The sequence below is a fragment of the Anastrepha obliqua genome, chromosome 6 (genome assembly GCF_027943255.1).
Source record: "Anastrepha obliqua isolate idAnaObli1 chromosome 6, idAnaObli1_1.0, whole genome shotgun sequence".
In the NCBI taxonomy this organism is placed as follows: Eukaryota; Metazoa; Arthropoda; class Insecta; order Diptera; family Tephritidae; genus Anastrepha; species Anastrepha obliqua.
In genome coordinates, this window is record NC_072897.1 from 50,649,027 (window position 1) to 50,673,053 (window position 24,027).

The 24,027-nt window shown below is 38.2% G+C and overlaps 1 pseudogene; it reads left to right on the forward strand.

Moving 5' to 3' along the window:
- LOC129250514 (uncharacterized) overlaps positions 1-23,040 on the forward strand; it is a 70,357-nt pseudogene extending 47,317 nt beyond the window's left edge.
- Positions 23,041-24,027: the final 987 nt, after the last annotated feature.

Below are 24,027 nucleotides of genomic sequence, written 5' to 3' on the forward strand. Positions count from 1 at the left end.
GAGTATGAATGTATGTAATGAAAAACTTCATGAATTACTTTCAGAATTTATTAAAACTTATTCGCGTCGCGCGCATACATATCTACGTAGACATCACAAACCTTTTGTTCACAACGCAGGCGCAGAAATAAACGCTCTGCGTATTTATTCTCCCCATGTGACTCGCCATCAATTCTCGGCGCAAATTTTTTTTTTTTTCATTTTAAATTTTTTTTGTTTAATGTAATCGTAAAAAAATTGTAATAAATTTTATGTATCCGCTTATCATTTCAAAAGAAACAAAATGGTAAAAAAATAAGCAGTCGAAGAAATAAACGCACCGCCTATTTTTCCTCGCCACATGTTAGACTCGATTTCAATTCCCGGTGCAAACTTTTTTTTATTAATTTTTTTTTTTTAAATTCGTTTTTTTTATGTAATTAAAAAAAAATTATGTAATAAATTTTACGTATTCGCTTATTATTTCAAAAAATACGAAAATAGTAAAAATTTAATTGGTTTAATGTATTTATCCTCCCCACGTGACTCGCGATCAATTCTTGGCGCAATTTTTTTTTTTTTCGTTTTTAAATTTTTTTATCTCTTTAATGCAATCGTAAAAAAATTGTAATAAACTTTATGTATCCGCTTATTATTTCAAAAGTAACAAAATGGTAAAAAAATAAGCTGTCGAAGAAATAAACGCACCGCCTATTTTTCCTCGCCACATGTTAGACCCGATTTCAATTCCCGGCGCAAACTTTTTTTATTAATTCTTTTTTTTTTTTTAATTCCTTTTTGTTTTAATGTAATTGAAAAAAAAATATGTATAAAATTTTACGTATTCGCTTATTATTTCAAAAATACGAAAATAGTAAAAATTTAATTGGTTTAACCCATTAAATCCCAACCTTATATAAAACAATTTTTTTTAAATGCGTTTATAAAACGTTCATTGAAATAGTGTAATTAAGCTCCTTAAAAAAAAAAACACGAAAAAAAAAAATCAAAGAGATGCATTTTTTGGGCTGTACCCAATCGAGTATAATGGGATAATATGTATATACATTGCCTGTATATGAAAATATGGAGTATTAAATAAAAATACACTTTCTTGGTTATTAGTTCGGTTAACAGTATGGAAGTTTTTGAAACATTCTCTCTCTACGCAAAGGGCTACATTGCATAACTCGCAAATCCATCGAATTCTTTGGTGACACTCCCTGCACCTCAGCTGATTCGATATCCTTTTGGGAAAATGGTTATATGAGGAACCAGCTTTTGATGCCGTTGTCGATCGTTTTGAAGATATGTCCCGGATATTATAATTGCGTAAATAAAATCGCACAATTTCACGTTGGTATTGCAACACGTCGCATTGACTCTTACTTGCCATTTTATAAAGCTTCCATGCGTTTACTACGCACGAGCTTATCATTGTAGTGAAAAGAGGCCACCACCATTTCTTTCCTCTAAACTTTATATTGTAAGTATTCAAAGCTTGGTCGTGGAGGTCAACTCCTCCCATTCCTGAGTTGTATTCCGCTATCAACTTCGGCTGATGGGCATTCACCTTGCGCCTCTCTTGTCTTGACCATCGTTTGACGGTATGTAAAGGTTCAATTCTATCAAAGTTTGTTCCCACTGCCACAACGCTATTGTCATTCCACGTCACAAAAAGTATTCCTGAGTCAGAAAACCTACAAAATTTGATACAAAACAACTATTCAAATAAATCATTATGATAAACTTACATAAAATCAAACGGGGAGACCGTTGCTTCTTTTGTAGTTCTTTGTTCGTTTTCAGAGGACATTTTTTGGTCCGCCGTTCACGAACAGTCCCAGTAGCCTTAAATCCTTGTTCTTTCAAAATTCCAGGATTTCGGATCGGAAGCCCACATTGCTAGCCGCTGGGCTATCACGCTGTGCTGTCGGCACTGGCCTAAAAGTTATTTTGTTCGTCGCTACGTTTATATGAAACTGGCACTGAAACGAATCCATATGTATGAAAGGGATAGAAAATCACACGTACACAAAGTTTTTGTCACGATTTTCCCAACGCTCTTAACAACGTGATTGTAAAGAGGTGTGGTTAGTGACCGTTTAACGGTCACGCGTGCCGGTTACGTGATCGGTAAAGTGACCGGCACTCTTCTTGCTGGGTTATATGCATATTTATATACATGCATATGTATGTGTGTATGCGCGTTTGGGTTTCTGGAAGGATGTTAGAATGATACTTTCTCATCAATATAGATTAGATTTGATTAAAGAGATTAAATACATACATATGTATATGCATGTTTAAATTTAAATTTCCTTTTTGATTCATTTATAAAAAAATCAGTATCCAGTATAAACTACTTTATACCGAAAAGAAATTTCTACTAATCAAATACAAAAAAAACGTAAAACACTATTTTAAAGCAATTATAATTAAAATAAACTCAAAAATTTTACCAAACTTTGCTGGTTTGAATTGTAAAAAAAACTGTGCAATGAAAAAAATATTACTATTCAGGACCTGAACCTTAATTAAATATAAAGGTTGGCCAAAAAGTCTTGCGGTATTTCCGCAAGATTGTTTTTGCAAGCGCGTAGTTCTAGTTGTATTCGTCGCATCGGTTCACGCTAGAGCTTTTTGGAAAGCTCTTTTCACGTGCTAACACGTGTTTGAATAATTGTTGTTTGCTTTTAGTCGTTCGTGAGTTATAGCGTCGCAAACATGGAGCAAAATAAAGAGAAAATACGGCATATTTTACAGTACTACTACGATCTCATGCTGCCAATAAAATTTGTGCAGTTTATGGACCCGATACAGTTTCCATTTCCACCACACAACGATGGTTTCAACCTTTTCGTTCTGGTGCAGAGGTGATCGAAGATGCGCCACGGTCCGGAAGGCCTGTCGTCAAAAATTGCGATAAAATCGCTGAATTGATCGAAAGAGACCGGCATAGTAGCAGCCGTAGCATCGGCCAAGAGCTGGGCATGAGTCATCAAACCGTTGTAAACCATTTGAAGAAGCTTGGATTCAAAAAGAAGCTCGATGTATGGGTGCCACACGACTTGACGCAAAAAAACATTTTTGCCGTATGGATGCATGCGAATCGCTTCCGAATCGCAACAAAATCGACCCGTTTTTGAAGCGGATGGTGACTGGCGATGAAAAGTGGGTCACTTACGACAACGTGAAGCGCAAACGGTCGTGGTCGAAAAGCGGTGAAGCTGCCCAGACGGTGGCCAAGCCTGGATTGACGGCCAGGAAGGTTCTTCTGTGTGTTTGGTGGTATTGGCAGGGAATCATCCACTATGAGCTGCTCCCCTATGGCCAAACGCTCGATTCGGACTTGTACTGCCAACAACTGGACCGCTTGAATGCAGCACTCATGCAGAAGAGGCCATCTTTGATCAACAGAGGCCGAATTGTCTTCCATCAGGACAACGCCAGGCCACACACATCTTTGGTGACGCGCCAGAAGCTCCGGGAGCTCGGATAGGAGGTTCTTTTGCATCCACCGCATAGTCCGGATCTTGCACCAAGTGATTACCACCTATTTCTGTCCATGGCGAACGATTCGCTGTGAGCATGAAATACGACGAATTCCTAACTAGTGTGTTGAATCCCCTACTACTGTGGTGAAAAATTATATGAAATCCTCTACCAGTGTGGCAAACACAGGAAAAATCCGAAATCCTCTACTCGCGTGGTAAGTAAAAATGTGTAATTCTCTACTAACGTGGTAAAAATCAAAATCCTCTACTAGTGTGGCAAGTTGAATGTGAAAATCCTTTACTATGAATCTACAAATTAGTACCTGAAAAAAGCTCATTTAACATTTGCGCCTTCACATTCCATTAAGATTCTCTGGTATCATAGGACAATCACGCTCTCCATAGAACTCACCTTTTTGGGTAGTACCCAAAAATATTACGCTTCTCGTGAAAAAAAATTTAGAATGGTTATTGACCGTGCGAAATTAAACACATCTGCAATTGTAGATAGGTATCCCAACCAGAGATAAATAAACTGCTTTCTCAATTGAGAAATAACCGACTTTTTTCTGTTATTGACTTAAAAAGTGGTTTCCACCAAATTCTCTTAAAGGAAGCTGACGTGGAGAAGACAGATTTTTCAGTGAACAACGGAAAATATAAGTTCACTAGACTGCCTTTTGGATTAAAAAATGCCCCAGCCATTTTTCAAAGGACATTGGACGACATATTAAGACAGTACATACGGAAAATATGCTACGTATGCATATACACTTACTTACTTTACTTAGGTGGCCATAACAACCCGTTACCGAGTTACGGCCGACCTCACTAGCTCTCTCCCGGCGCCTCTGCTCCGCGCGCGCCTTCTCCAATTCTGTATACCAAGCGAGCATAGGGTTTCTTGCACCTGGTCTTTCCACCGGAGCAATGGTCTTCCTCTTCGTCGGCTCCCTTGGACTTCGCCCTCGAACACCTTCTTTGCTGGAGCTTCTTCATCTATACGCACGACATGCCCTAGCCAACGCAGGCGTTGGATGGCGATGCGTTGAACTACGTCAGTGTCGGCGTAGAGCTCATACAGCTCGTGGTTCATTCTTGAACGGTAGTCTTCGCCAACGCGCACAGGACCGAAGATCTTACGAAGAACTTTTCTCTCGAACACCCCAAGAGCGGCTGCATCGCTTTGTGACACTACCCATGCCTCTGCGCCATACAGCATCACGGGTATGATGAGCGTCTTGTAAAGTGTTAGTTTGGTCATGCGAGAGAGGGCTCGACTACTCAATTGCTTACTTAGCCCATAGTAGCACCTATTAGCAAGAGTGATTCTCCGTTTGATCTCCAGGCTGATATCGTTGTTGCTGTTAACGGCGGTGCCAAGATAAATAAATTCTGGCACAACTTCGAAAGTATAGTTGTCCGCAATGACGTGCGTTCCTACACGCCGTGTGTTCCGCGTTGTAGACAACATATACTTCGTTTTACCCTCGTTCAGTGCCAGACCCACTCGTGATGATTCCTTCTCGATAGCAGAAAACGCAGTCGTGACATTTCGCTTGCAGCGGCCGATAATGTCAATGTCATCGGCGTACGCAAGGAGCTGGACACATTTGTAGAAAATTGTGCCATTACGATGCACACTTGCTTTTCGGAGCACCCCATCCAGCACGAAGTTGAAGAGGTTGCATGACAGTAGATCGCCTTGTCTGAAACCTCGAACGGTACTGAATGGCTCGGAGAGGTTATTTCCTACCTTGACGGAGCTGGTTGTGTTGCTCAACGTCATTCTGCAATGCCGTATGAGCTTCGCTGGTATACCGTACTCAGACATGGTGGCGTACAGGCAATCCCTTATCGGGCTGTCGAACGCAGCTTTATAGTCGACAAAGAGATGATGGGTGTCGACTTGCTTTTCATGGGTCTTTTCCAGGATTTGGCGTAATGTGACTGTGTATCCATAACCAGATTTCCGTTTTTATCTTTGCTGGCTGATGCTCCGGTCTTGAAACCTTGTGTCAGACGCTTGACTTGTTGATAGAATTTTCGAGCATCATTCCTGCCCCTGTACTCCTCTAGCAGCTCACGCTCACGCTTCTCCTGCTCTCGTTTCTTGCGTCTGAAGAGGCGCCTCTCTTCCGATCTCTTTTCCCTGTAGTTATCTCGCACGGCCCGCGTTGCAGCTGACTGCAGAGTTCTTTTGTAATCTGCATTCTTCGCTGCAGTAGCTTCGCGACACTCTTCGTCGTACCATTGGTTTCGTTTAGGTGGGCGTTGGAACCCAATGGTTTTTTAAGCGGCAGCTCGCATAGAGCGGAATATATGTGCCCAAAGTCCGCCTGCGTCTGCAGGTAGAGAATCGTGGAGGAGCAACTCCGAGAGGTGAGCGGAATAAGTTTCGGCAGTCCGTTGTGATAGCAGCTTAGCGACGTCTAGCTTTCGTTGCGTAGTGGGGCGCACGTTCTTCGCATTGCATAACCGCATGCGTATCTTGGCTGCGACAAGATAGTGGTCAGAGTCGATGTTCACTCCACGGAACGTTCGCACATCCTGCACACATGAAGCATGCCTTCCGTCGATCACAACATGATCAATTTGGTTGCGCGTTCTTTGATCAGGGGATAGCCAGGTGGCCTTATGGATGTTAAGGTGTTGGAATCTGGTGCTACTAACTACCATGTTTCGAGCCGCAGCGAAGTCGATCAGCCTTAGACCATTGTTCGATGAGGTCTCGTGGAGGCTGAACTGACCGACGGTGGGATCGAATACAGATTCTCCCCCAACCTTTATGTTGAAGTCCCCGAGTACGATCTTCACGTCGTGGGCTGGGCAGCGGTCATATACTTGCTCGAGTCTCGCATAGAAATTGTTTTTGATGGCATCGTCCTTTTCCTCCGTTGGGGCGTGCGCGCAAATCAGGCTTATGTTGAAGAACCGTGCCTTGATACGGTTTGTGGCTAGCCTATCGCTCACAGGTGTGAACCTAGAGACGTGGGATAGAAGCCTCCCGCTTACAACAAATCCGCATCCTAATTCGCGCCGCTCCGCATGGCAGCTGTAGTAGATATCGCAGCCTGCTTGCTTAGAGCAGCCTTGTCCTGTCCATCTTATCTCCTGGATGGCGGTGATATCAGCCTTAATTTTTTCGAGGGCTTCCGCCAACTGGATAGAGGCACCTTCACTATTTCGGGTTCGGACATTCCAGGTGCATATTCGTAAATCGTAGTCCGGTTTTCGTTTGCGATGGTCGTCAACGTTGAGGGGTTCATTATCCGAGGCTATTGCGGTCTTCACTGGTTGTGTTTTGTTTTCCGTGGCGGGTCCCAAACCCAGCGCACAACCCAAATTTAATGTCTTGGGGGGACATTCGTCTCACACATTCGTTCACTGCCCGGCGGGTGCTCAGCAGCTATCCAGGATGGCCAAGGAAAAGACAGGATCAAATCCAGGGGGCTGTGTGTCGACTTGGATAAAGCAAGTGACAAGGATAGGTCCCTGGAGTTTGCCATGTTAAACCCAGTCAAGGCCGTTGCCTTGTATTGCTAAATCCCATACACATACAATATAATTATATTTAGTAAAGATGAAGAAATACATACCAAACATATAGAACACATTTTTGACACACTCAATAAATCTAATATGATAGTACAGGTAGATAAATGTGAATTCTTTAAAAAACAGGTGGATTTTTAGGATTAGTAGTCTCCGCCGAAGGAATTTGTACAAACCCCTCCAAAGTAGAAGCGATACAAAATTTTCCTTACCTTGAAACATTAAAAGATTTGCGATCATTTTTAGACCTCTCAGGATATTATCGCAGACTCATTAAAGATTACGCCAAATTAGCGAAACCACTAACTTTTCTTCTTCGTGGAGAAGAAGGCACCACGTTGAAAACCATTAAAAAAAACCCTCGTTAATCTAAATGAAAAGGCTAAGGCTGCTTTCAGTAATATTAAATCCACTTAAATACCTCCAGAAGTAATTTTGGAATATCCCGATTATAAAAAACCATTTGATTTAACTACAGACACTTCACAATATGTCATAGGCGCTGTTTTAGAAAAAAAATGGTCAGCCAGTAAATGTCATATCACGAACGCTATCCAAAGCCGAAGAGAACTACGCGGTAAACGAGAAGGAAATGCTTGTCATAATCTGGGCATTAAACTCCTTTAGAAATTATTTGTACGGCAGAGCGAAAGTAATTATCCATACCGATCACCAACGTTTAACATATGCCCTAAGTAATAAAAATAATAATGCGAAATTAAAACGATAAAAAGCCATACCAGAAGAGTATAATTATGAAATTAGATACAAACCCAATATAGCCAACATTGTAGCAGATACCCTATCCAGACCATTCGAAATAAACTCCCTATCAGCCTCTTTACTAGAAAGAATTAATAACTTAACAAAAATTTCAAATGTATTAAGTGAAATGAAATAGAGCGGTGCTCTGTAATTAGAAATAGAAAAAAATGTTGAAAGAAAATAAAATTTTATAAAAGAAGAATTACTAAATATTGATTACTCAATTCAAAGGCAAAAGCCGGAATTATAAACTCATTTTTGTTATTAAAACGAAGAATTATTTGTTATAAAAGAAAATTTAGAGGAGCAAAATATACCTTACTTAAATTTAATTGAAGCTATTGAATTTAGTGATGTTGAAATTGCATCAAATACATCATAAATTATTTATATTGTAAAATTTCCCTTGACTAGAGAAGGAGTTTGTAAATCAATTATGATAAAACTAATAAAAAAGGAAAATAAAACAATTAAAATAAAATACGAAAGCCTTATCGTATGTAATCAGGAAATGTATAGGATTAAATGTAGGTCTAAGACAATAAATAATTTAGTACTATGTAAGCAAAATAATATTGAAGAAGTCACGGATAGCAGTTGCATACCAAATTTAATTAGAGGATACTCAACAAATTGCACCACCATAAACAGCCACCATATACCAACGATTAAAGAAATAACGCCTGGCCTACTACTCCTAAACAGCTACAACGGATCCATAAAACTTATAACTTCATATACAAACAATTCCCAATCGCTTGCATAAGCATGTGAACAAACGAAAAGCTTCCATCGCACGGGCAATTGACACAATACGCGCATCCGGCCAGACATCGAAAATAAAGAAATGCTTCAATAATCCAATTTGCCAACGCAGCGTTACCGCTTCATGCGAAGCTACTACGCTTACGTTGTGTTGTTGCATTACTTTTGCATGGGAACCGGGAACCAAACTTATCAGAAATTATGCAACGTGACTTCTGACTATAAATGTTATGAATAATTTTTAAGTTTTTCAGTTGTTTCTAATTTCTCGTCAATAAAAGTAATTAACTTAAGGCATTATGCCAAATAAAAACCCCAAGGTTTAATTTAAGTAAATTGCAATAAATTACATACATACATATTTGAATTTATCTATAAAGGTTAATAAAATACATATGTATGTATATCCCCTTTGTTATTTACATAAAGAAAGTCAATATTCCAAATATGGCACTTACAAAAACAAAATACCTTCATAGGCCCAGAAACAGCATTCTAAAATGCCCCTTAATACAACAAAAATTATTTCGTTCATAAACGCAAGCGCATTTTTCTCAAATCAAGGTTCGGTCATTCATAAAACGAGTCCACCACATCTTCCCTCACCCGCCTGAGTTATCCATAAGCCTATTTGTCTTGAGGAAGACACAAATATTTGGTGAACCGTACATTTTTGTAGTGACAAGTGCCGGCATTTTCGTATATACCTATGTTAGCGTGAATGTCCGAAATTGGAGAATGTCGACTTTTACCGGTGAATGTCAACAGATAGCAAATACGTCGATGAAAGATGGAATATTTCATTACATTGTTGCACATTCGGACCCTCTCCGGTGTGTGTCGACAATGACAGATATGCTGTGGAGGAGCATACAAGACCTCTTTGGATTACAGACGCTTAAAACGTTTTGATTTTTCAAAAATTAATGATGAAGAGAATTTAATTGCGCCAATAAAACCCATTAAAACCAGGGGAAACGAACATACAGTATTATGTTGCCGATGAAGAATTGTAGACGGAGGAAGAACACGTATGCTTAAAGAGTTGCAAGTTAAATACAAAAATATTAAATATGAAGTTGTAATTTTGTATTTAAATTTATGCAAACAGTGTCAAATGCAGTACAGAGCACCTAAGAAAGGTATTGTTGTGAAGCCAATGGTTAGTTCTGAATTAAACTCAAGATGCCAAGTTGATCTGATAGATCTGCACTCAAACAGAGATTGGTGCACCAGCAATATTGCAATCAGATAATGGCAGAGAATTTAGTAATCAAGTGATATCCGAAATATGTGGAAAATAGTTCATGGAAAGCCTTCACAGTCGAACACAAGGCTCAGTTGAAAGGGCCAATCAGAATATACAAAATATGGTAACTGCATTGATGAACGATAACGATACCAATAAATAGTCGGACTGTTTATCCTTTGTTCAATTTGCCAAGAACACTACATACCACGACGGAATGCGCCAAAGTCCTTATGAAGCCATGCTTGGCGTTAAAGCAAAGCCTGGCGAAAACAAATCGCAAATATTGAAACTGAAGAACAACTTGAAGAATTTGCCAATACTTCTGAAACCGAAGAAAAGCTTGAAGAAACTGTTAATGCTTATACAAAAATTGAGTGGTGGTCATACTGAAAACCATATTCCAAAGAAAAATATTGAAGAGGACTTACAACTTACAACGTCTTCACATCAAATTCTGACTGAAAAACACGAGTTGATTTCTACAAAAAGAGCGGCCACGAAAGAAAATCTTCTACTACAAGCAATAAAAATGTTACGAGCCTTACAAAAACAATTTCCTCCTGCTCAAATTGGTGATAATGTACGAATACAAGTCCCTGATGTCGACCGGGGTCGTACAGATAACCGAAATGTGTTAGCGGTTGTTGTGGGAATAGAAGACTCCGACTTGTATAAACTGGCAAATAAAAATGGTACCTTCAAACAGCTTTACACACGTAATCAGTTCGCAATTTGTAAAGAAAAGTTACTTTCCATAGATGAGATTTCTTTTCAAGAAATGTCGCGGAGAGAAGCAGCTGCAGCTAACTCGAGAAGCGGGGGTGTTCTACAAATAAATGCAGTTGTAAAAGCAAGGGACTCTTGTGCAATTCAAATGGTCGTAATAGTTTAAGTTGTTGCAATAAATAAGATTTGAATCACATAAGTAAGTATTTTTGTATACCATTATTTTGTTTTCTCATGTAGAATGTACCGTGTATTTTAAATTCTTGGTCATTCTTTTCAGAAAGAGAGGCGAAAAAGTTACGTTACCTTTGTGGCGTTTTATAGCGACTGAACTACGAAGAAAAAAATATAAATCTCCAACATGTTTAACATTCACCATTAGTGCATGGTAAATGTCAACATTTACTGGTGTAAGTCATAAATAAGGGTATTAGCAAAGATTTCGGACATACACCAACCGACTATGTGAATGTTGACATTCACCGGTGAAAGTCGACATTCTCCAGATTTCGGTGTTTCACCGTAACATATACATATGTATGCATATCCATATGTATGTAAATATGTTTTCTAAATGCGCGACAAAATGGCGACAGTCATATCGAATGGTGATTGTTTTAGCTGATGTGTGTCAAGTTCGCGCAGAATCATACACTAATGATGTAAACAAAAGCCGTCGTTAGCTTAACACAAGTTAACGTCTTCGAAATTTCGTACTGTCGAAAATTTAAAATCCATTCCTTCTTGTTCTTTTATAAAAGATAAATACTTAATTAAGATATATTTTCACGTATAGGATTATCCAATTAACAAAAACTGTACGAAATAAGAAATATAGCCGTGAGTTAGACATTTAATTTGCAACCAGACTGCTGCTTTTTTGCTGAAGTGTATCTATGTTTACGTATACATTTTTCTGTGCGCGCGAAGCAGAACTTGCTTGGCTGCGTCGTACAGTGTCTTCTTCGCGGGTATAAATAAAATATTATATTTAATTGCCCGAAATGTAGACGTATTTTAATTGTTGAAATGCTTCAGAAGAACAGAAAAACATTTTTAAACCTCATTTTATACATAATTTCATCGAAAATATAAAAGCTATGAAAACCCAAAAAATAATACCGAATATCATAGATTCAGCGTAGTCGAGCTCACTAAGGAAAACATTTTCATAAAAATTCATTTTTGCCCCTTTTTTATATTGGCGGCCGCTGTAGCCGAATGGGTTGGTGCGTGACTACCATTCGGAATTCAAAGAGGAACGTAGGTTCGAATCTCGGTGAAACACCAAAATTAAGAAAAAGTTTTTTCTAGTAGCGGTTGCCCCTCGGCAGGCAATGGCAAACCTCCGAGTGTATTTCTGCCATGAAAAAGCTCCTCATAAAAATATCTGCCGTTCGGAGTCGGCTTGAAACTGTAGGTCCCTCCATTTGTGGAACAACATCAAGACGCACACCACAAATAGGAGGAGGAGCTCGGCCAAACACCCAGTGTACGCGCCAATTATATGTATTATATATATATATGGCTGGCCAAAAAGTTTTGCGGTATTTCCGCAAGATTGTCTTTGCAAGCGCGTAGTTCTAGTTGTATTCGTCGCATCGGTTCACGCTAGAGCTTTTTGGAAAGCCCTTTTCACGTGCTAACACGTGTTTGATTAATTGTTGTTTGCTTTTAGTCGCTCGTGAGTTATAGCGTCGCAAACATGGAGCAAAATAAAGAGAAAATACGGCATATTTTACAGTACTACTACGATAAAGGCAAAAATGCATCTCATGCTGCCAATAAAATTTGTGCAGTTTATGGACCCGATACAGAGGTGATCGAAGATGCGCCACGGTCCGGAAGGCCTGTCGTCAAAAATTGCGATAAAATCGCTGAATTGATCGAAAGAGACCGGCATAGTAGCAGCCGTAGCATCGGCCAAGAGCTGGGCATGAGTTATCAAACCGTTATAAACCATTTGAAGAAGCTTGGATTCAAAAAGAAGCTCGATGTATGGGTGACACACGACTTGACGCAAAAAAACATTTTTGCCCGTATGGATGCATGCGAATCGCTTCCGAATCGCAACAAAATCGACCCGTTTTTGAAGCGGATGGTGACTGGCGATGAAAAGTGGGTCACTTACGACAACGTGAAGCGCAAACGGTCGTGGTCGAAAAGCGGTGAAGCTGCCCAGACGGTGGCCAAGCCTGGATTGACGGCCAGGAAGGTTCTTCTGTGTGTTTGGTGGGATTGGCAGGGAATCATCCACTATGAGCTGCTCCCCTATGGCCAAACGCTCAATTCGGACCTGTACTGCCAACAACTGGACCGCTTGAATGCAGCACTTATGCAGAAGAGGCCATCTTTGATCAACAAAGGCCGAATTGTCTTTCATCAGGACAACGCCAGGCCACACACATCTTTGGTGACGCGCCAGAAGCTCCGGGATCTCGGGTGAGAGGTTCTTTTGCATCCACCGGCGCATATTGGACTTAAATCGCATTATTATAACCAATTTTATGAACAATTGAAAATTCAATAAAAATAACGCAAGACTTTTTTGACAACCTTATATATTATTGAGCGTTTACTCTTTATGTTTACGAGGAAAACCGGTATTGGTCGTCTTTGGTTGATACATTGAGTACATTGCCAGTATTGGCACTGGCACCCCTTTTCACTCAAGCATGTTGCGCGACTCATTTTTGCGAAGAAAAAGAATAATTCGGTGTAATTAAATAATTTATTAGATATATGCATTCACGTAGATATATAGGTATATGTATTTTTTGTCCATGGGCGTTGTGGTATCGCGCTACCCTCAAGTGGCCTTTTGAAATCTTTGCTTCGTCGAAATCCTCACCCCTCGGGACAACCATTAAGCATTACATCGGCGGGGAAAGGGCGAATAAATCGGCGGTCCTTCGTCGTAGTCTTTCGAGGGTCCTTAGTTTCCTGCCGTCCATTTTTACCTGATTTGTAGCATGGATTGCACGAATGAATCTGGGTCGTAGTTTCCTCCAAATATGCTGCGAAGCTTCAAACCAGACCCATAAAAACTTTTACATTCGAAGAATACGTGGTGGACGTCTTCTATCGCGTTTACTCCACAGTATTCACAAGTGGGGTCCGATTCGTGTTTTAACCGATGGAGGTATGCTTTGAAGCATCCATGCCTTGTTAAAAATTGAGTCAGATAAAAATCCACTTCTCCGTATTTTCTTTCGAGAGAGCTTCGAAAGTCTGGAATGAAGCGATGTGTCCAGCGGCTCTTCGTTGTGTTATTCCATTTTTGCTGCCGAATTTGGGTACTAGTTTCCCTTGCTACGATGCGTTGCGTTTCACTCTAAGCCAATACTGCAGCTTCGTTTGCCAATATCTCTATTGGATGCATTCTAGCGATAACCAGCGCTGCTTCTTCTGAAACAGTTTTAGAGGCGGAACAGACTCGAAGCGCTCATAAACGATACGTTGCCTTTATACCGTGGAAATAGGAAGAATGTTGCGTAGCCATAGGCCTTACAGGAGTACCATATTATATTTGGTTCTTCGCCACGCCTGCTAGAACTTGGCGTCGCCGTTGTTTTGGCCCGCGGGCGTTTAGCATTATTCGCGATAATGTTGCTAAGGTTACTGATGCTTTTTGGGTCGCATACTCCAGGTGTGTTTTAAAAGATAACCTCCTGTCTATCATTATTCCCAGACATTTTACTGCTGGTACTGTCGTGATGCTGTGATTGCCAACTTGTATAGTTGCCACTTCTACTTTTTTCCGGCTCAATATGAGAACGGACACTGAAGTACGGGGATACTCCGATCTTGTCCAGTGCTTCCAAAATTTTGGCCCAGTTTGCGATGTTGAATGCATTTCTTACATACAAGGTTACTAGCAGTAGTCTTTGCCACCTTCGAGCCATCGGGTACCATTAATTGCCTGTTGTACGGTATTCACAGCGTCAACGGTGGACCTCCCTTTTCTGAAACGAAACTGGTTGTCAGAGGTTGGTGGAATAGATCTTGTTCCACCAGTAAACAGGAACGTGTTTATTTGTTGTCGTCTTGCGAGACATTGGCGCATCGCAGGCTCTACGAATATCACCCATAATTTTAGTTGCCATGTCGTTCGCGCATCCCGAATATTCGCTTGTTGGCAACATTTCTTTAAATATACCAGGATCTAAGGTGCCGGTTTTCCATCCTTGTTGCTTCAAACTCGATTGTTGTTTTTGAAGTTTACATTCGTTTAAGCCAATGTCAGATATTAATGCTGAGTGATCACTTTGAGTATAACGCTCACTAAGCTTCCACTTAGACTCTCCGTAAATGTTAGCACTGACGAACGTGATGTCTATTATTGAACCAAAGCCATTTCTGAAGAAAGTATTTGTCCTGCCGTTGTTCAGTAAAATAATATCCAGGCATGCAAATGCCTCAAGGAGTGCTCTGCCCTTTGGTGTAGTCCGCTGTGAGCCCCACTCCCTAGGCCATGAATTGAAATCGCCTGCAATAATATATCGATGTATTGACACTGACATCCATGGCGATTTTCCCTACTATCTCCTCAAACTCGTCTAAAGGGGTGCTTCGAGGTATGCATGTAGCAACTATATATAAATATATCTGAGCTCTTGCCGCAAACAAAAGTTCTTTCTTTTACTACGCTCTCTAGATGTAAGTGATGCCGTCCGCAGGACCATATTGCAGCCTTTTTGCAAGCGTCTTGCGCCCAGTTAGCTGACCCTTCTCTGTACTCAATATGGCTATATCAACCTTGAGTTCTGCAATTGTTTGCGACAAGAGATCTTGTGCGACCTCGCAATGGTTGAGATTGAGTTGTAGCAATCTCATAACTGTTTAATCTTTTGGAGCGCTTCTAGAAATACCGGGCATTTATTGCCGCCGGTAACATGATCAGTGCGGTTGGTACGTCTTTGTTCACATAAAAAGCACTTTGGAGTACTTTTGCATATTTTTTGCTACATGCCCTTCTCCCCCGCATTTAAAGAACATCCTTGGAGATCGGGTCCGCTGTTGCAATTCCGTGATATTTGCCCGAATTCTAGGCATTTAAAGCAGCGTCTAGGTTGGATTTTTTGCGGTAGTGGAATAACTGCCGTTTGCGTACCTCCATATGCCTTCTGTATCGAGCGAATCTGCGAGGGCTCTACGTTGAAGTTCAGGAGCTTGGAGTTTAGTGCTAAGCGAACATCTTCAGGCGTAGTTACTTCATCAGCGTCTTGAATTTCAAGAAGTGATTCTTAGATTGCTTAGTCAACTGGAACAGTAGATTACCATTCGCAGTTTTGCGGATTTTTTGAACCAGCCCGTTATCCCTTTAAGAGAATCTCCATTTTCCACCGTCTTCAAAATGTCAACGTAAGAATATTCGCCCGTGCTTCTGACAATGATGGAATCGGGGCGAGGAGGCTTACTCCTTGGGCGCTGCCGTTTATTTACCGTTATCCACGCCATGGCTGTCTTTTGTGAGACACTGACAATGGAACTTCCTTTTCCTTTCTAGACAGTCCTTGTTTCGAAAATACCTCTCCTGGAGCTCGTACATGGGCCCACTTTGTCGCTTGCTGTGCAATTCTTCAGAGAGAGGAAGTAATCTGCGAATACTTCGTATATTTAGTATGAGGTTTTGCTTTTCCGATCTCTTCTGCTACCTGATCGTAGGAAGTCGAAATCGCCTTCACTAAATCTCTCAGATTTTGGTTTATGGAGCGTTTGTCACTGCCAATGATATCCCTCAGAACATTTATAAGTTGGCCGAGGCACAGTAAAGCATTTTCTTCCACTACTTCAGTTGTCACTGGGTCTGTGATACCTAGAACGGACGCAGTATTTAAGGAAGTTGAGCGCACAGGAGAATGTGATAAACGCGGTCGTCGCTCAAACGGAGCCAATACACCTACTTTTAGTGTGGGTGGTAGTTTAGATACACACCTACAAAAGTTGATCGTTGAATTGCTGAACACTAAAACAGCTGTTTCGTGGATCGCGGGCAATTTTTTTAAATGCTTCAAATCGTCCTTTAAGCTTTTTAATTTTTTTTTGTTTTTATGCACTTTTGCCAAACGAATCACTACACTTTCGCACGATTCGCGGATAAAATCTTCACTTATATTGACCGTTGACGGTTCTTAAATCTAAAGCCCTCTGAAACTCAACTAATTCTGTGACACTATTGCTGTCAATATATACATATATATATATATGTATGTACATACACACATGTATAGATGTATATTGCTAACGTTGTCATATATTGTAGAATTGTTTCGAATTTGGCAAATACAGTAGGTTCTGTTTTTATGCGGTAGATACGTTCCGCAAGAAACAGCATAAAGAAAAAACAGCATAAAAAAAGCTACTAGTTCTATAGTAAAACTATAGATACGTTTCAAATGCTAAAACCGCATAAATCTGAAATAATCGCATAAAAAAGGGCACTAGTCCCATATTATTACTATAGATACGTTCCATAGACCGCATGAATCTGAAATAATTAAATAAAATCGCATAAACAAAATATTGTATCTTTGAAAATTATATCTTTATATATCTTCCATACTTGTAGGGTTAGCATTTCTGATGCAATCTGTGATGAGTTTTTGCTTAACTGGTTTAGAATCTTGTTTATATGTACAATTCCCCATAGGTCGACATGCATTTTGTAATTTAAAAAAAAACCGCACTATTTCAAAACCGCATAAAAAAAAGCCGCATAAAAACAGAACCTACTGTAGTGATATTTTTGCTGGGGCGAGTGCGCGCCGGTGCATATCGTATGTATGTATGTATATGCAAGTTAATACCCTACTCTGGTAAGCCGCATAACGGCAAATATATACAAAAAGTTAGAGTAAGCAATACTTCTTAAAGCTAGCATAAGCACTAATTGGATGATGAAATAAGCTCATCCAATAGTGAAATATTTACTGTAAATATAAACAATTATTTGTTAAGGATAGAATTACAATAAGCAATACTTCTTAAAGCTAGCATAAGCACAAATTTATAAACATAAACAATTATTTGTCAAGTACTTTTTAAAGCTAGCATAAGCACAAATTTATAAACATAAACAATTATTTGTCAAGTACTTTTAAAGCTAGCATAAGCACAAATTAGAGGATGATGAAATAAGCTCATCCAGTAGTGAAAGATTTATTGTAAACACAAACAATTATTTGTTAAGTATAGAGTAAGCAAAAATTTGGTATAAAAGAAATAACGTAAGAATAAAAGAATCACTTCAAGTTTGACTTTGGAAGCAATCGTGTTGTTTTATTTTTTTAACGCTCACCCGCGTTATAACTTTAATTGGCGATCCTGCCAGGAGCATCAACCGTAAGCAAATACCTCGTGCGAGAGGGCATACGGTCGGTGATAATACAATAAGTACCCCACGAATCGGGCGAAAAAACAAATAACACGATATATTTTGAAAAAAAGTACCCCATGAATTGGCCGAAAAAAAATAAAAATTTTCGAGAAATTTTTTTTAAAAACAAAATTGAAGCAGTAGAAAATTCTCGCAGGACCACAAAGCAGAAGAAAATTCTCGCAGGACCACAAAGCAGTAGAAAAATCTCGCAGGACCACAAAGCAGAAGAAAATTCGCGCAGGACCACAAAGCAGTAGAAAAATCTCGCAGGACCACAAAGCAGAAGAAAATTCGCGCAGGACCACAAAGCAGTAGAAAAATCTCGCAGGACCACAAAGCAGAAGAAAATTCTCACAGGACTACAAAGCAGTAAGAAAGGAAACGGCAGTGAAATAGCTGTGAAAGAAACAGAAAGCAACAATCAAAGAATCTAAGTACCAGCAAAGGACGACACCAGAATCTGGAGTATATTAATGTAAGTTAATTTATCATAATAATAAGAAAAAAACCCGTAGAAATAAGGTAAATGGGAAATAGTTCAAGTACCCCTAAATACGTGCGTCTGTATTATTGCAGTTACTGTGGCAATAATCACAAAGAGTCTAAGTGCCCATATTTAAATAAGAAGATAGTGAAAAAGTGTAATTGAGTGAAAGATTTATCAAGAGAATAAGTGCAAAAGGTGAGGAAAGGACCTTAAAAAAAATTTTTTATACACTGGACGATATAATAGTTAGATTTGCAAGAATGGCAGTGAATAATTTATCTGCGGAAGATATAGCTAGATTAATAGCTACTCACACCGCAAACTTACGTATTGAAATAGGTCAACTCAATAACCAAATTAGGGCTCTGACCACAGCTTCTCAGGTAACTGAGTATCGGACTCAGACTATTGACGATGTATTAATGTGTAATGAAAGCTTGGATATAATTCGATCTTTGCCCGTGTTTTCAGGTAAATCATATGTTAGTTGGAGAGAGGCTGCAAAAAATTCTATGAGTTTGTATATTGAAGGTAGCAGAAGATACTTTGGCGCACTAACTATATTAAGAAATAAAATTGTAGGAGATGCGAACGATATTTTGACTAATCATGGGGCTGTATTGAATTTAGAGGCCATATTTGCTAGATTGGACTTTGCATATGCTAACAGACGACCAATTCATGTAATTGATCAAGAGATGAGTATTTTAAGAGAAGGATCAAAGTCCCTAATAGATTATTATAATGAAGTAAACCGTAAATTAACTTTACTAATTAATAAGACCATAATGACGCATGCTACTAATTCAGAAATAACAAACCAACTTAATATTAAGAATCGTGAAACTGCTTTGAGGACATTTATTACCGGTTTACGTCCTCCACTTAACCAGATACTTTTCACATTGGCTCCAGTCGATTTACCAAACGCTTTGGCTAAAGCTCAGGAGCTTCAATCAAACCAAATGCGATCAGAATTTGCATTGCACTTTTCTAGAGTTCGAAACCAGGGAAATAATGTTAATGGAAATTATCAAAATAATTTTAGAGGTGATAATAAAATGGTGTTCCAAAATAATTTGAGATATCCACAAGTAAGACAGAATACAAATGTAAATTTCCCAAAGCCAGAACCCACGGATATTTCATCTTGTAATGCTCCTGTGGTGCAACGAGGGATGTTTGCAAGATCACAACAGGGTAATGCTTTCTCTGGAAATAGGTTTACTCCACCGATAAAAAGAAATGATAATACAAACTTTAGTGGTCAACCACCTGCAAAGGCTCAGAGAATCAATAATATTAGTGAAAATCATTTTTTAGGTCAAACTTCCACCTGCCCTACATATTCCGGACAGATCTGCAAACCGGAAAAGTAATGAGGATACTAATAGATACCGGTGCTACTAGTTGTTATATTAGAAAGGGAGTGTATGACAATGGACAGGAATTAGCAATTAAGAAGAGGGTAAGGACTATTCATGGTTCGACCGTCATTGATTTGTTTCATAACGTACATCTATTGGGATGTATGGAAAGATTTTATGAAATAGATAATTTAGAAAGTGATTTCTTGATAGGAGTTAATTTCTTGAAGAAGATTAGAGCTGAGATTGATATGGAAAAGGAGGAAATTAATTATGGGAACGAATATTCAGAAAAATTACGGTTTTTAAGTAACAATGAGGATAGTTGTATAGGAAAATCAGGAACGATATTAAAATCTTTGGGACACGGAAGTCCTAAAGCGCCCGCCGAAGGTAATACCGGCAATATAAAAGAAAAAAATGAAAATTCAAAGAAGGAATGCTTTGGAAATACAAAAGTTATCATGGGACAAAATTGTCTTATGACGCCAGCTGATGAGTCATACCAGCATAAAACAAATAAAGAATTATAATAACTTTGGAGGAAGAAACCTCTAAAGCGCCCGCTGAAGATCATTCCAGCAATATGTTAAATAATTTTGAAGTTGAAAATTTGGAAATGAGGAATAAATTTTCTAAGAAATATAAAAAAGATATTGGTGAAAGTGAAGGTTTTAATATTCCTCTATTGAGAGAGGATATTATTAGAATTATAAAGGAAACACATAAGAACATTGACATGGATTTGCCTTTTAGGACAGACATAAAAGCGGAAATTAGAACTGAGGATGACAAACCCATATGGTCGAAGCAGTATCCGTATCCTGTGTCTGTAAATGATTTTGTTAATGAGGAAATTGGAAATTTACTAAGGAAGGGTATAATAAGGAATAGCAAAAGTCCTTATAATTCTCCTGTTTGGGTTGTTCCGAAAAAGGGAATGAACGAGGATGGAAGTCCTAAACTAAGGTTGGTCATAGATTTTAAAAAATTAAATGAAAAAACAATATCAGATAGATACCCCATGCCTAATCCTGAGGTGATACTTTCGAATTTGGGGGAATCCAAATATTTTTCAACAATTGATTTAGAGTCAGGATTTCATCAGATTTTAATGCAGGAAGGTGATATTGAAAAAACGGCTTTCTCAGTTAATAACGGGAAATATGAGTACTTACGGATGCCATTTGGGCTAAGGAATGACCCTAGTATATTTCAGAGAGCAATGAATGATATTTTACGTGAATATATCGGTAAATTTTGCCAAGTGTATATTGATGATATTATAATATTTTCGAAGACATTGACAGAACATATTCAGCAGTTAAAACAAATAGTTGAAAGATTAAGGGAAAAATCTCTCTCTCTTGAAAAATCAAGGTTTATAGAAACAGAAGTTGAATTTCTGGGATACGTAGTATCTCATAAGGTTATTAAAACAGCCACTGACAAAGCACTTAAAAGGAAAAAATGGAGGAGTATCGCAGCATGTATCAAAAAAGACAAGGATTGATATTGACCAAGAAGGTATAGCCGCTTGTGAAAGGTTAAAGGATGTATTATGCCAATGCATTGAATTAACGCAACCTGATTTTAATGAAAAATTAATTTTAAATACCGACGCTTCAAATGTAGCTGTGGGAGCTGTATTATCACAACGAGGAAAACCCATAACATTTATTTCAAGGACTTTGAATTCAACCGAGCAGAATTATGCAACTAACGAAAAGGAGCCTTATGCTATTGTTTGGGCATTGAAAACATTGCGACATTACCTTTATGCTGTAAAAGATTTAGAGATTTATACGGACCACCAACCGCTATCATTTGCGATATCTTAAAGAAACTCTAATGTTAAAATGAAAAGATGGAGGGCATTTATTGAAGAATTTTCGCCAAGAATAATCTATAAACCCGGAGTAACAAATGTTGTAGCAGATGCACTATCGAGACAGCAGTTAAATAATTTAACAGAATCGAATAATGAAATTTCAGAATCGGAGGATTCATTTGCGAATACACAGCATTCAGCCGAGAGTAGTGATGAAATTTCAATTAGGGAAACTAACAAGCCATTGAATCATTTTAAATAGCAAATATTAATAAATCAAGGTGGAAAAATTACTACCCAAGAAAGAGTTTTAATCTTCGGTGACACTAGATTTTTAATAGAATATGATAAACCAGAAAATATAATACCTGTTCTTTCTGAACAATTAAATCCAAAATTGGTTACAGGAATATTTTGTACTCCGGAAGTGGCATATGAAATAAAAACCGTATAGATGGATACTTTTCCGGTAACGAAATTTTTCCGTGTGAAGTATTTTCCAATTGATGTCACGAATAGAGAGGACCAGGGTAATATTATAGAGCAAACACATGGTAGAGCACATAGAAATTATAGGGAAAATTTGGCACAGATCAGGGATCAATACTATTGGCCCCAAATGGTGAAGCAATTCAAGCAATATGTTAGAAATTGTCAGATATGTAATAAGAATAAATACGATAGACAACCCAAAAAGGTACCAATTGGAAGGGCACCAATTCCAGAGAAAGAAGGTGAACAAGTTCATATTGACATTTTTTACGCTCAAAAACTCAAATTTTTAACTTTGATTGACTCTTATTCTAAGTTCTTGATAGTTAAGCATATTGAAGATAAGACAAATTTAATCGAAAAGATTTTGGAAGCTTTATAGGTATTTCCGAAAGTAAAGAGAATTACAGTGGACAATGAACCAAGTTTTGCATCGGCTGAATTTAGATCATTTGCTAATAGATGTAATATTGAAATATATTATTGCGATCCAAGACATTCAGTAACTAATGGTCAGGTAGAAAGAGTGCATTCTACTCTCATTGAAATAGGAAGATGTTTAAAGGAGGAATTGAATTTAATAAGTGATTTAGAATCCATTATTAGAGCAGCTCAGCAATACAATAAAACTATTCATTCGACAATTAAAGAAAAACCGTATGAGGTGCTTTACAATAAAAAACCACATGAAAATATAAAAGATAAATTAAAATCGGCACAGGAAGTTATGTTGAAAGTACATAATAAAAGACGAAAAGAAAAAAATTAAACTCCATGTCCGACAGTATATGAGAAAGTTATAGGTGAAAGGAATAAATTAAAACCAAAATATAGGAGACAAAAAGTAAAAGAAGATAGGGGAAATAAAATAATAATTCAGAAACGTGACAGAATAATTCACAAGGATAATATTAAATCTTAATATTTACAGAATGATGAGTAAGCGTAGGAATAGTTATATCATTAATGAATTACAGAATTTAATACAAACTATAACTTTGGCAAAGGTAGGAATTTTGAATCCAGCTATTCTGCACATTGATGAGATAAGAAATATAACACGACATGAACACGGACGAATATCGATTACAGATTTAATAGATGATTCACAGTTTAAAGTAATTCAAAATAAAGAATTAATTGTAATATATATAAAATATCCAAAGGTATTGTATGATTGTAAATTTTATGAAGTTCGGGCTACAGCGCAGAGAGATGGTAAATTGATAATTGAGGATAAAATAGCGAAGTGTGGAAATGATTATGTAAATGTAAAAGAATGTAAAGAAGAAATAAAAAATACATACTGTAAAATTGAAGAGAGGAAATCTTGTTTGTCGAAAATTTTGAATAAAGCAAGAACCAAATGCAAAAAATTAAAAGAGAAAAATAAAGAAATAGAAGAAATAAAACAGGGGGCCATATTAGTTTCTGGAACGCATGTAATTGATGAACGCACATTAGATGGAGTTTATTTAATAGTTTTTAAGAATTATACTATAATTGAGTCAGGTTATACAAAGTTACTTCTGTAATTCACTTTTAGTTTGAATCAATTAACAAAAATTACGATAATACAAATTTTACAAATTTAATATTTGTAATAATACATTTCTTTGAAATAGCGGCTGTACTCGCGACGTGAGAACAATAATCTCCCTCTTTCGACTTGCTGCGTTGACTTTTCGTTTTCTTCTGTCTTTTCTGTCTGTAGAGTGCTGCCAGATGTTAATGCAACTCGTGGTTATTTAATTCGTGTGACAGCTCGACCTTTCCTGACCTAAATCGCCCTCGATTTCATCATCTAAGTCAAGCTCAGGACTGCTTCTGCACCAAGGCTTAATTTTATCGGAAGCGTATACTGACGAAAACTTCTTGTTTGATATTTGTAGACCGGGAATATTTTCGATTAGGTAGCGGTCATTTCCCA